The sequence below is a fragment of the Ranitomeya variabilis genome, chromosome 2 (genome assembly GCF_051348905.1).
Source record: "Ranitomeya variabilis isolate aRanVar5 chromosome 2, aRanVar5.hap1, whole genome shotgun sequence".
In the NCBI taxonomy this organism is placed as follows: Eukaryota; Metazoa; Chordata; class Amphibia; order Anura; family Dendrobatidae; genus Ranitomeya; species Ranitomeya variabilis.
The window spans coordinates 206,361,327-206,375,374 of NC_135233.1; the positions used below are offsets into that span (position 1 = coordinate 206,361,327).

Consider the following 14,048-nt stretch of genomic DNA (forward strand, 5'->3'; position numbering starts at 1 on the left):
GCATTAAATCCCCCCCTTACCTCTCGGGCCCAACCAGCCCCAGCAAGCGTGCACTAACCCCCCCAGGGTCCAACCAGACCCCATAATCGTGCAGTAACCCTCCCGGGAGCCCAACCAGGCCCCTCATGTGTGCAGTAATCCCCCCCTTTCCCCCCAGGGCGCAACCAGACCCCACAAGTGTGCAATACCCCCCGGGAGCCGAACCAGACACCACAAGCATGCATTAATCCCCCCTACCCCCAGGGCGCAACCAGACCCTGCAATCGTGCATTAATCCTCCTTCCTTTCCTCCCTCAGGGCCCAACCAGACCCCACAAGTGTGCGTTAACCCCCCCGGGAGCCCAATCAGACAACACAAGCGTGCATTAACCCCCCACCAGAGCCAAACCAGACCGAAGAATACCCTAATCCCCACGGCCCAACCAGACCCCGCAAGAGTGCCCCCCCGAGGCCCAAACAGACACTGCAACTGTGCATTAATCCCCCTTCCCCCTCGGGTTCAACCAGACCCCGCGAGCGTCCAATAATCCCCCCCTTCCACCCGGAGCCCAACCAGAGCCCACAAGTGTGCATTAACCCCCCTCACAGGAGCCAAACCAGACACAAGTGTGCATTTACACCCCCCGGGAGCCCAATCAGACCTCACATGCGTGTATTAACTCCCCTGGGAGCCCAGCCAGACCCCACAAGCATGCATTAATCCCCCTCTTCCCCACAGGGCGCAACCAGGCCCTGCAGGCGTGCATTAATCCTTCTTCCCCCCCCCAGGGACCAACCAGACCCCACAAGTGTGCATTAACCCCCCAGGGTGCAACCAGACCAGGCAATCATATATTAACCCCACCCTGGGAGCCCAACCAGACCTCACAAGCGTGCATTAACCCCCCCCCAGGGTGCAACCAGACCCGGCAATCATACATTAACACCCCCCGGAGCCCAACCAGACCCCACAAGTGTGCGTTAACCACCCTTCGGAGCCCAACCAGACCGAAGCGTGCATTAATCCCCCAGGGCCCAACCAGACCCCGCAAGAGTGCATTAACTCCCCCCCTCCCAGAGGCCCAACAATGCATTAATGCCCTCTTGGGTTCAACCAGACCCCGCAAGCGTCCAATGATCTCCCCTTCCACCTGAGGCCCAACCAGATCCCACGAGTGTGCATTAACCCCCTCCCGCAGGAGCCCAACCAGACACCACAAGTGTGCATTTACACCCCCCCTGGGAGCCCAATCAGACCCCAGAAGCATAATGCAGACCGAAGCATGCATTAACCCCCCCGGGGCCCAACCATACCCCGCAAGCGTGCATTAACTCCACCCCCCAGGGCTCAAACAGACTCCACAAGCATGCATTAATCTCCCCCTTCCCCCCCAGGGCCCAACAAGACCCTATAAGCGTGCATTAACCCCTCTAGGGCCCAACAAGACACCCACAAGTATGTAATAACCCACCTAGGGGCCCAACAAGACCTTACAAGCATATAACGGACTCAAGTTAGTCTGCAGTTAGTTATTAGATTTTCATGGATGATGAATTATACATAGAGTGGATATTGTTTGGGTAAAATTTTGTTCAGAACTTTGAGATGCTTATTTTGACTACTTGTGGTCCTGGGTTATTCACGTAAATCGCTTATTTATGTCACATATAATCAAACGGACTCAATCGCACATAACTTCAATTTGAAAAGAGGTACCCTGGACCACTAGCACTCAAACTTATGTACCATTGAGTCCGTTTGATTATGCGTGACCTAAGCGATTTACGTGAATAACTTCTGAACTACACGTAGAGTTGATCATTTTTTTGGGCAAACATTGTTCAGGACATTGAGCTGGTCATTTTGAGTGCTAGTGGTCCAGGGTACCTCTTTTCAAATTGAAGTTATGTGCGATTGAGTACGTTTGATTATATGCGACATAAATAAGCGATTTACGTGAATAACCCAGGACCACAAGTAGTCAAAATAAGCATCTCAAAGTTCTGAACAAAATTTTACCCAAACAATATCCACTCTATGTATAATTCATCATCCATGAAAATCTAAATAACTAATAGCTAACTGCAGACTAACTTGAGTCCGGTCAAGCATGTAATAACCCACCTAGGGGCCCAACCAGACCCCACGAGCGTGCATTAACCCCATCAAAGCTCCCAGATCCCACTAGATAGCCCCAAGTATCAGGCCCCCTCACCCCAAAATCTAAGAAAACATTATCCCGTTAATACTCCTGTTTGTCCCTGAGGAGTCCGACCTGTGACTTGGATCCCGGGAGCAGGGGCTGACACACGCCGGCAATTCTTGCCTTCGCTAAGGCAGGACACGCCCCCGGAAATGACATCATAACTGGAAGGAGCCCATACAGTCTAGCATTTACCCTCCTCTGCTAGCAGATAACTGTCGTCATGGCAGCAGGCACTCCAGGATCATGGCGGCAGCGCTATAGATAGAGCAGGCCAGCGGACTCCGGTAAGTAATCCTGTGTGTGTGTGTCGTACTGTGTGTGTGTGTATCTCAGCCTTTCTGTATCTTGCTGCCTCCATTACTTCTCCTTTAACTAACATTTCAGCTGTCTGAGACTCTTCTGGTGTGGAACTACAAGTACCAGTCATACCTGTGCACATGGCCCCCTGTTTCAAGAAGCTCTCACCTCAAACAATGGATTCCCTAATCTAATATATAAAGCTGAATGTGTGTGTGTGTGTATGTATGTATGTATGTCCGGGATTGGCATCTGAACCGTAGCAGCTACAGCCACAAAATTTTGCACAGTCACACGTCTGGACCCCGAGAGCGTCATAGGCTATGTTGTGAGGTGAAATTTTAACCCCGCGCTTTCCAATTCACCAAACAATTTTGCCCCTATCTACATAATGGGGAAAAAGTGAAAGGAAAAGTGTTGGAGGCGTCGCAGCTACAGGCACAAAATTTTGCACAGTCACACGTCTGGACCCTGAGAGCGTCAAAGCTATATTGTGAGGTGAAATTTTAACCCCGCGCTTTCCAAGTCACCAAACAATTTTGCCCCTATCTACATAATGGGGAAAAAATGAAAGGAAAAGTGTTGGAGGCAAATTAAAGGAAAGGTGCCGCAATTTTGTTTTTGTATTAAAAATGATTGTTTATAGAAACAATTATCTTTAATACAAATTTTTTTTTTTTAACCTTAATATCTTTTTTATTATTAATAATTTTTGCAGCCACTGGGCGCCGCCATTTTGATTTGCAGGAGTGTAAGAGTCCCAGCACGACAGTTTCTCTCTGCACTTACGGCAGCTCTGTGCATAGGACTCAGCAGTCGGGAGCCGACCTCATTATCTCCTGCTCTGATCTGGCCACGCCCCCCTGGGCTGTCTCCACATCACAGCAGAGGCAGGAGGTCGGCGCCATGTTTCTTCAGCCCGCAGTGTGTGAGCTCCACTGTGACTGAGAGCTGTGCTGTTGGAGGGGCAGCTCCAGCTGCCTCTCCTCTCACACTGTCAGCAGTCGGCTGTTCCCTGTCCTCTGGTGCCTGGTGCCCTGGCTCTAATCTCTAGAATCGCTAGAGAGGGTGAAGTGCTGGGGTCTGATGTCCTCTATCAGGAGCTGCAGAGAGGTAACAGGGGGGGGAGGGGGAGGCTCTGTGCTGCTCCGACCCTGACTCACTGCAGCCACTGATCAAGGACATCAGACCGTGTATCTATCACTATACTGTGCTGAGCCATGTATCTAATCCTCTCCTGTATGATACTGTCTGCTGTGCCCTGTACCTAATCCTCTCCTGTGTGATACTGTGCTGAGCCGTGTATCTAATCCTATATTGTGTGATACTGTCTGCTGAGCCGTGTATCTAATCCTATCCTGTGTGATACTGTGCTGAGCTGTGTATCTAATCCTATCCTGTGTGATACTGTGCTGAGTCGTGTATCTAATCCTCTCCTGTGTGATACTGACTGCTGAGCCGTGTATCTAATCCTCTCCTGTGTGATACTGTGCTGAGCCGTGTATCTAATCCTATCCTGTGTGATACTGTGCTGAGCCGTGTATCTAATCCTATCCTGTGTGATACTGTGCTGAGCCGTGTATCTAATCCTATACTGTGTGATACTGAATGCTGAGCCGTGTATCTAATCCTATCCTGTGTGATACTGTGCTGAGCCGTGTATCTAATCCTATCCTGTGTGATACTGTGCTGAGCCGTGTATCTAATCCTATCCTGTGTGATACTGTGCTGAGCCGTGTATCTAATCCTATCCTGTGTGATACTGTGCTGAGCCGTGTATCTAATCCTATACTGTGTGATACTGAATGCTGAGCTGTGTATCTAATCCTATCCTGTGTGATACTGTGCTGAGCTGTGTATCTAATCCTATCCTGTGTGATACTGTGCTGAGTCGTGTATCTAATCCTCTCCTGTGTGATACTGACTGCTGAGCCGTGTATCTAATCCTCTCCTGTGTGATACTGTGCTGAGCCGTGTATCTAATCCTATCCTGTGTGATACTGTGCTGAGCCGTGTATCTAATCCTATCCTGTGTGATACTGTGCTGAGCCGTGTATCTAATCCTATCCTGTGTGATACTGTGCTGAGCCGTGTATCTAATCCTATCCTGTGTGATACTGTGCTGAGCCGTGTATCTAATCCTATCCTGTGTGATACGGTCTGAGCCGTGTATCTAATCCTCTCCTGTGTGATACTGTCTGGTGAACCGTGTATCTAATCCTCTCCTATGCACTCCTCTCCCCCCTGCATATCTTTCCCCATTGCACACACAACTCAATGCGTGCGATAACAGGAGCTGCAGGGGTCATGCTGTATTATGGCATTATGTGAGATCTATATGACGGTATTATGTGATCTGTATGGTGGTGATTATGCTTGATCAGTATTGTGAGAATTATACGGTGGTATTGTGTGTGATCTATATGGCGGTATTATGTGAACACTGGCAGCATTATGTGTGATCTATATGGTGGTATTATGTGAGAACACTGGCAGTATTATGTGTGATCTATATGGCGGTAAGTGAGAACACTGGCGGTATTGTGTGATCTATATGGTGGTATGTGAGAACTGTATGACAGTATTGTGTGATCTATTTGATGGTATTGTGTGTGATCTATATGGCGGTATTATGTGAACACTGGCAGCATTATGTGTGATCTATATGGTGGTATTATGTGAGAACACTGGCAGTATTATGTGTGATCTATATGGCGGTAAGTGAGAACACTGGCGGTATTGTGTGATCTATATGGTGGTATGTGAGAACTGTATGACAGTATTGTGTGATCTATTTGATGGTATTGTGTGTGATCTATATGGCGGTATTATGTGTGATCTATATGGTGGTATGTGAGAACTGTATGACAGTATTGTGTGATCTATTTGATGGTATTGTGTGTGATCTATATGGCGGTATTATGTGTGATCTATATGGTGGTATGTGAGAACTGTATGACAGTATTGTGTGATCTATTTGATGGTATTGTGTGTGATCTATATGGCGGTATTATGTGTGATCTATATGGTGGTATGTGAGAACTGTATGACAGTATTGTGTGATCTATTTGATGGTATTGTGTGTGATCTATATGGCGGTATTATGTGTGATCTATATGGTGGTATGTGAGAACTGTATGACAGTATTGTGTGATCTATTTGATGGTATTGTGTGTGATCTATATGGCGGTATTATGTGTGATCTATATGGTGGTATGTGAGAACTGTATGACAGTATTGTGTGATCTATTTGATGGTATTGTGTGTGATCTATATGGCGGTATTATGTGAGAACACTATGGCAGTATTATCTTCAGAAAGCAGACCCATTCTATGGTGGTTCTGGCTGAGCACCTGCACACGGGTCTGGGGTAATAGAGGGGCAGCATGACCTTCAGTTAGGTGCAGTCAGGGGAAGGCTGGTGAGGCAGCTGAAGAGAGGGGTCTCATTTTTATCGTTACTATATGGCTACATTTCCTTCCCAGCGTCACCCCGTACTTCGCCTGTCGCCTCGCTTTCACACATCGCCAGGACAGGATGGAGAAGACAGAATCTGAGGAGGGGAATGGGGTCTGCATGCAAAGTCTGGATCAGAACAGGCCATCAATCCACAGAAATGTTTCCTGGATTTCTGTGGAGCAGACGGTCCATCCATGTGTATAAAAGACAGTGCTCTATGTACAATCCCTGGCTGCTCCGCACACTGAACATGGTGCCCCCCATAGACCAGCACACTGCTCTCCTGAAATACTCTGTGCTGCTGTCACCCTGCTCCCTCCACCACATATCTCCCAGAATCCTTGCTGCCTGCCATCCTCGGTGACTGTCTACTTGTCAGTGTAAGGCTGCTTTCACACTATCATCGGTACGGGCCCGTCGCAGTGCGTCGGGCCGACATACCGACGCATGCTGTGAAATAAATGCCCGACGTGGGCAGCGGAAGCAGTCTTACGACGCTTCCGCTGCCCCATTGTAAGGTCTGGGGAGGAGGGGGCAGAGTTTCGGCTGCGCATGCACGATCGAAAATGGCGGACTCGACGCACAAAAAAAGTTACATGTAATGTTTTATTTGTGGCGGTGGTCCGCCAAAACAGGACGCAACCATCGCATACGTCACAACGCGTCGGAAATGTAAGTCTATGGGGAAAAAACGCATCCTGCAGACAACTTTGCAGGATGTGTTTTTTCTCCTAAACGACGAATTGCGACGTACAGCCAACAACGCTAGTGTGCAAGTAGCCTAAGGCTGCCGTCACACGATCAGTATTTGGTCAGTATTTTACCTCAGTATTTGTAAGCCAAAACCATGAGTGGGTGATAAATACAGAAGTGGTGCATATGTTTCTGTTATATACTTCTCTAATTGTTCGACTCCTGGTTTTGGCTTACAAATACTGAGGTAAAATACTGACCAAATACTGCTAGTGTGACGGCAGCCTTACTCTGCAGTCACCAACAAAATGGCTGCTCACTGGGTTCCTGAATATCATCCTCTCTTATCCCTTAGCAGACACCCAGAAGGGAAGGAGAGGAGACATCACACACACGTCAGCAGACTCCGCCCATAATTACTGCAGTGCTGTAATGTGAGCTAGTTGTACACGAGGTTTTTCTGAAATTTCAGCAGCTGCTCCCCCTAGTGTTTAAAAGTGGAAATTCCAAAACTTTTCAAATTATTTTTCATATTTTACTAAATTATAAACAAATGATAATATTTTTTAAGAAAATGTAAACATTAATTCTCTACATTTTTACAATTTCTGTAAAAAAAATTTTTTTGATGGCACCTTCCCTTTAACAGCTGCCAGATGTGAACAAGGGGGACTTAAAGAATGACAGCGATGGCACCAAAGAGTATATACTGTACAGTTGCTAAGGTGGGGCCCCAACATGGGATAATCACCACACCACCACGGGGATATGAACACACACACAAAATGCGCCACACACTACCACGTGCTCGAACACATATACCACCCTCAGTGCACATTTCACCACACATACACCAACCTCGCCACATAAAAGTAGAAACACAAAAGTCGCCGCTCAAAACTCGCCACGCGCAAAACTCTCCACATGCAAAACTCGCCACACGTGCAAAACTCGCCACACGCAAAACTTGCACACGCAGAAAAATTGCCACACGCAGAAAAATTGCCACATGCACAAAAGTTGCAACACATGCAAAAGTTGCCTCACACAAAACTTGCACATACTCAAAAGGCACCACACATAAAACTCGCCACGCGCAAAACTCGCCATGCGCAAAACTTGCTGCACACAACTTGCTACACTAACCTGTCACATGCAACTCGACACACAAAAAGTTGCTACACGCATGTCGCCACACAAAACTCATCTCACAAAAGTCCCTACATGCATGTCGCCACACGCAACTCAACACACACAACTTGACACACGAAACTCGCCCTAAAACACACACAAGTCTGGTATCCTTCAAAAATAAAAATCTGATTAATAAGCAGACAAACTACAAGAGCAACAAATGTACCATATAGGAATCCGGCAGCTGTCAGTCACATGACCAGTCTATTATGTGTATGTGTGAGCTAATATATACTGCCAGGGGGTGGGCTTACTGTTGGCTGGGGATTTATCAGGCTGCCATTTTAGCTTACAAATACTGAGGTAAAAATACTGACCAAATAACGTGTGAACGAGGGCTAATACAGGAGGAGATGGCATACAGCTATATACTATATACAGGAGATGACACACAGGTATATACTATTTACAGGGGAGATGACACACAGGTATATACTATATACAGGAGGAGATGACACACAGATATATACTATATACAGGAGAGATGACACACAGGTATATACTATATAGAGGAGGAGATGACATACAGGTACATACTACATACAGGAGGAGATGACATACAGGTATATACTATATACAGGAGGAGATGACACACAGGTATATACTATATACAGGAGCAGATTACCTACAGGTATATAGTATATACAGGAGGAGATGACACAGGTATATGCTATGTATAGGAGGAGATGACATACAGGTATATACTATATACAGGAGATGACACACAGATATATACTATATATAGGTGAGATGACACACAGGTATATACTATATACAGGAGATTACATACAGGTATATCTAATATATAAAGCTGAATGTGTGTATGTATGTATGTGTGTATGTCCGGGATTGGCATCTGTACCGTCGCAGCTACAGCCACAAAATTTTGCACAGTCACACGTCTGGACCCCGAGAGCGTCATAGGCTATGTTGTGAGGTGAAATTTTAACCCCGCGCGTTCCAATTCACCAAACAATTTTGCTCCTATCTACATAATGGGGAAAAAGTGAAGGGAAAAGTGTTGGAGGAAAATTGACAGCTGCCAGATGTGAACAATGAGGACTTAAAGAATGAGAGCGATGGCGACAAAGAGTATATACCGTACAGCTGCTAAGGTGGGGCCCCGACATGGGATACTCACCACACACGGGGATATGAACACAAACACAAAATGCGCCACACACTACCACGTGCTTGAACACATATACCACCCTCAGCACACATTTCACCACACACACACACCAACCTCGCCACATAAAAGTCGAAACACAAAAGTCACCACTCAAAACTCGCTACATTCAAAACTCGCTACATGCAAAACTCGCCATATGCAAAACTAGGCTCACGCAAAACTCGCCACACGTGCAAAACTCACCTCATGGAAAACTCACCTCATGCAAAACTTGCACACACAGAAAAATTGCCACATGTACAAAAGTTGCACCACATGCAAAAGTTGCCTCACACAAAACTTGCACATACTCAAAATGCACCACACATAAAACTCGCCATGCGCAAAACTCGCCATGCACAAATCTTGCTGCACACAACTTGCTACACTAACCTGTCACATGCAACTCAACACACAAAATGTTGCTACACGCATGTCGCCACACAAAACTCATCTCACAAAAGTCGCTACATGCATGTCGCCACACGCAACTCAACACACACAACTTGACACATGAAACTCGCCCTAAAACACACACAAGTCTGGTATTATCCTTCAAAAATAAAAATCTGATTAATAAGCAAACTACAAGAGCAACAAATGTACCATATAGGAAATACGGCAGCTGTCAGTCACATGACCTGTCTATTATGTGTATGTGTGAGCTAATATATACTGCCAGGGGGGAGGGCTTCCTGTTGGCTGGGGATTTATCAGGCTGCCAATAGCAACCAATCACAGCTCAGCTTCTATTTTGCTACAGTTAATTAACCTGAGCTCTGATTGGTTAATATAGGCAACAAAGACATTCTCAGTATAACAAAGCTAATATATGTTGTGAAATGCTTCTATTTGCTTAGTTTTTGCCTTTTAATAATTACATTTCTATCTATTTGTTTTGTGGTTTTTGTGTGCAGAATAAATTTTTGTTAACACATTCTATTTTGCTAACAGCAGTCATTAACCCGGGCGAAGCCGGGTAGTACAGCTAGTCCCTTATAAATGTTGTTGGAGGTGAGCGATGCGGACAACTTTATGACTCCAAACATTAGCTAAGACGCGTGCACATGTCATGTCTTAAGAATAAGTTACCTATGCAGGCGTCTCGGCAGTGTGCAGGCTCGTAACGGCGTCACCACCGCTCACCTCCATGCCGCAGTCAATGGTGTCACAAGATCCCTGTAAATACCTATTGATCACCGTCTTCTCCGACCCCCATCCTCTTCTCCTGATCCCGCTGCCGACCACCTTCCCATTCTCTTACTGTAGCCAACCCTTTCCCCTTCTCCTGATCCCGCCTCTGCTCCCGTCCCCTTCTCCTGATCCCGCCTCTGCTCCCGTCCCCTTCTCCTGATCCCGCCTCTGCTCCCGTCCCCTTCTCCTGATCCCGCCTCCTTCTCCTGATCCCGCCTCTGCTTCCGTCCCCTTCTCCTGATCCCGCCTCTGCTCCCGTCCCCTTCTCCTGATCCCGCCTCTGCTCCCGTCCCCTTCTCCTGATCCCGCCTCTGCTTCCGTCCCCTTCTCCTGATCCCGCCTCTGCTCCTGTCCTCTTCTCCTGATCTCGCCGCCGAACCCCATCCCCTTCTATTACCGCCGTCGACCCCCTTCTCCTGATCCCTCCTCCGACCCCTGTCCCCTTCTATTACTGCCGCCGACCCCCATCCCCTTCTCTTGATCCCGCTGCCGACCACCTTCCCATTCTATTACCTTAGCTGCTGACCACCTTCCATTCTGTTATTGTAGCTGACCTCGTCACCTTCTCCTGATTCCGCCTCTGCTCCCGTCCCCTTCCTCTGATCCCGCCTCTGCACCCGTCCCCTTCCTCTGATCCCGCCTCTGCTCTCGTCCCCTTCTCCTGATCCCGCCTCTGCTCCCTTCTTCTGATCCCGCCTCTGTTCCCGTCCCCTTCTTCTGATCCCGCCGCCAACCCCGTCCCCAACTCCTGATCCCGCCGCCAACCCCGTCCCCAACTCCTGATCCCGCCGCCGAACCCCATCCCCTTCTATTACCACCTCCGACCCCCGTCCCCTTCTCCTGATCCCGCTGCCGACCCCCGTCCCCTTCTCCTGATCCCGCTGCCGAACACCTTCCCATTCTGTTACTGTAGCCAACCCCGTCCCCTTCTTCTGATCCCGCCTCTGCTCCCGTCCCCTTCTTCTGCTCCCGTCCCCTTCTTCTGATCCCGTCCCCTTCTCCTGATCCCGCCTCTGCTCCCGTTCCCTTCTCCTGATCCCGCCTATGCTCCCGTTCTTTTCTCCTGATCCCGCCTCTGCTCCCTTCTCCTGATCCCACCTCTGCTCCCGTCCCCTTCTTCTGATCCCGCCGCCAACTGCATCCCCAACTCCTGATCCCGCCACCGAACCCCATCCCCTTCTTCTATTAACGCCGCCGACCCATCTCCTGATCCCGCCTCTGACCCCTGTCCCCTTCTCCTGATACCGCTGGCGACCACCTTTCCATTCTGTTACTGTAGCCGACCCGTCCCCTTCTCCTGATCCCGCCTCTGCTCCTGTCCTCTTTTGATCCCGCATCTGCTCCCGTCCCCTTCTTCTGATTCTGCCTCTGCTCCCGTTCCCTTCTCTGATCCCGCCTCTGCTCCTGTCCCCTTCTATTACCCGCTACCGACCCCAGTCCTTTTTTCCTATTACCACCACCGAGCCCCGTCCCCTTCTCCTGATCCCGCCTCCTACCCCCGTCCCCTTCTCCTGATCCCGCTGCCGACCACCTTCCATTCTGTTATTGTAGCCGACCTTGTCACCTTCTCCTGATTCCGCCTCTGCTCCCGTCCCCTTCTTCTGATCCCACCTCTGCACCCGTCCCCTCCTTCTGATCCCGCCTCAGTTCCCGTCCCCTTCTGATCCCGCCTCTGCTCTCGTCCCCTTCTCCTGATCCCGCCTCTGCTCCCTTCTTCTGATCCCGCCTCTGCTCCCCTCCCCCTTCTTCTGATCCCGCCGCCTACCCCATCCCCAACTCCTGATCCCGCCGCCGAATCCCATCCCCTTCTATTACCGCTGCCGACCCTATCTCCTGATCCCGCCTCCGACCCCCGTCCCCTTCTCCTGATCCCGCTGCCGACCCCCGTCCCATTCTGTTACTGTAGCCGACCCGTCCCCTTCTCCTGGTCCCGCCTCTGCTCCCGTCCCCTTCTTCTGATCCCGCCGCCAACCCCGTCCCCAACTCGTGATCCCGCCTCCGACCCCCGTCCCCTTCTCCTGATCCCGCTGCTGACCCCTTCTCCTGATCCCGCTGCCGACCCCCGTCCCCTTCTCCTGATCCCGCTGCTGACCCCTTCTCCTGATCCCGCTGCCGACCCCCGTCCCCTTCTCCTGATCCCGCTGCTGACCCCTTCTCCTGATCCCGCTGCCGACCACCTTCCCATTCTGTTACTGTAGCTGACCCCGTCCCCTTCTCCTGATCCTGCCTCTCCTCCCGTCCCCTTCTCCTGATCCTGCCTCTGCTCCCGTCCCCTTCTTCTGATCCCGCCGCCAACCCCGTCCCCAACTCCTGATCCCGCCTCCGACCCCCGTCCCCTTCTCCTGATCCCGTCTATGCTCCCGTTCTTTTCTCCTGATCCTGCCTCTGCTCCCGTTCCCTTCTCCTGATCCCGCCTATGCTCCCGTTCTTTTCTCCTGATCCCGCCTCTGCTCCCTTCTCCTGATCCCACCTCTGCTCCCGTCCCCTTCTTCTGATCCCGCCGCCAACTGCATCCCCAACTCCTGATCCCGCCACCGAACCCCATCCCCTTCTTCTATTAACGCCGCCGACCCATCTCCTGATCCCGCCTCTGACCCCTGTCCCCTTCTCCTGATACCGCTGGCGACCACCTTTCCATTCTGTTACTGTAGCCGACCCGTCCCCTTCTCCTGATCCCGCCTCTGCTCCTGTCCTCTTTTGATCCCGCATCTGCTCCCGTCCCCTTCTTCTGATTCTGCCTCTGCTCCCGTTCCCTTCTCTGATCCCGCCTCTGCTCCTGTCCCCTTCTATTACCACCGCCGACTCCCGTCTCCTTCTCTTGATCCCGCTGCCGACCCCAGTCCTCTTTTCCTATTACCACCACCGAGCCCCGTCCCCTTCTCCTGATCCCGCCTCCTACCCCCGTCCCCTTCTCCTGATCCCGCTGCCGACCACCTTCCATTCTGTTATTGTAGCCGACCTTGTCACCTTCTCCTGATTCCACCTCTGCTCCCGTCCCCTTCTTCTGATCCCACTTCTGCACCCGTCCCCTCCTTCTGATCCCGCCTCAGTTCCCGTCCCCTTCTGATCCCGCCTCTGCTCTCGTCCCCTTCTCCTGATCCCGCCTCTGCTCCCTTCTTCTGATCCCGCCGCCTACCCCATCCCCAACTCCTGATCCCGCCGCCGAATCCCATCCCCTTCTATTACCGCTGCCGACCCTATCTCCTGATCCCGCCTCCGACCCCCGTCCCCTTCTCCTGATCCCGCTGCCGACCCCCGTCCCATTCTGTTACTGTAGCCGACCCGTCCCCTTCTCCTGGTCCCGCCTCTGCTCCCGTCCCCTTCTTCTGATCCCGCCGCCAACCCCGTCCCCAACTCGTGATCCCGCCTCTGACCCCCGTCCCCTTCTCCTGATCCCGCTGCTGACCCCTTCTCCTGATCCCGCTGCCGACCCCCGTCCCCTTCTCCTGATCCTGCTGCTGACCCCTTCTCCTGATCCCGCTGCCGACCCCCGTCCCCTTCTCCTGATCCCACTGCTGACCCCTTCTCCTGATCCCGCTGCCGACCACCTTCCCATTCTGTTACTGTAGCTGACCCCGTCCCCTTCTCCTGATCCCGCCTCTCCTCCCGTCCCCTTCTCCTGATCCTGCCTCTGCTCCCGTCCCCTTCTTCTGATCCCCCCGCCAACCCCGTCTCCAACTCCTGATCCCGCCTCCGACCCCCGTCCCCTTCTCCTGATCCTGCTGCTGACCCCTTCTCCTGATCCCGCTGCCGACCCCCGTCCCCTTCTCCTGATCCCACTGCTGACCCCTTCTCCTGATCCCGCTGCCGACCACCTTCCCATTCTGTTACTGTAGCTGACCCCGTCCCCTTC

At 50.9% G+C, this 14,048-nt stretch overlaps 1 protein-coding gene across 1 annotated transcript in view; it reads left to right on the forward strand.

Moving 5' to 3' along the window:
• The first annotated feature begins 2,332 nt into the window (after positions 1-2,332).
• The window catches only part of TMEM138 (transmembrane protein 138), a 36,883-nt gene continuing 25,167 nt past the window's right edge, over positions 2,333-14,048 (forward strand). The window contains exon 1 of the mRNA XM_077283499.1: positions 2,333-2,470. The gene's annotated coding sequence lies outside the window, so the exon portion shown is untranslated. The remainder of the gene's footprint in view (positions 2,471-14,048) is intronic.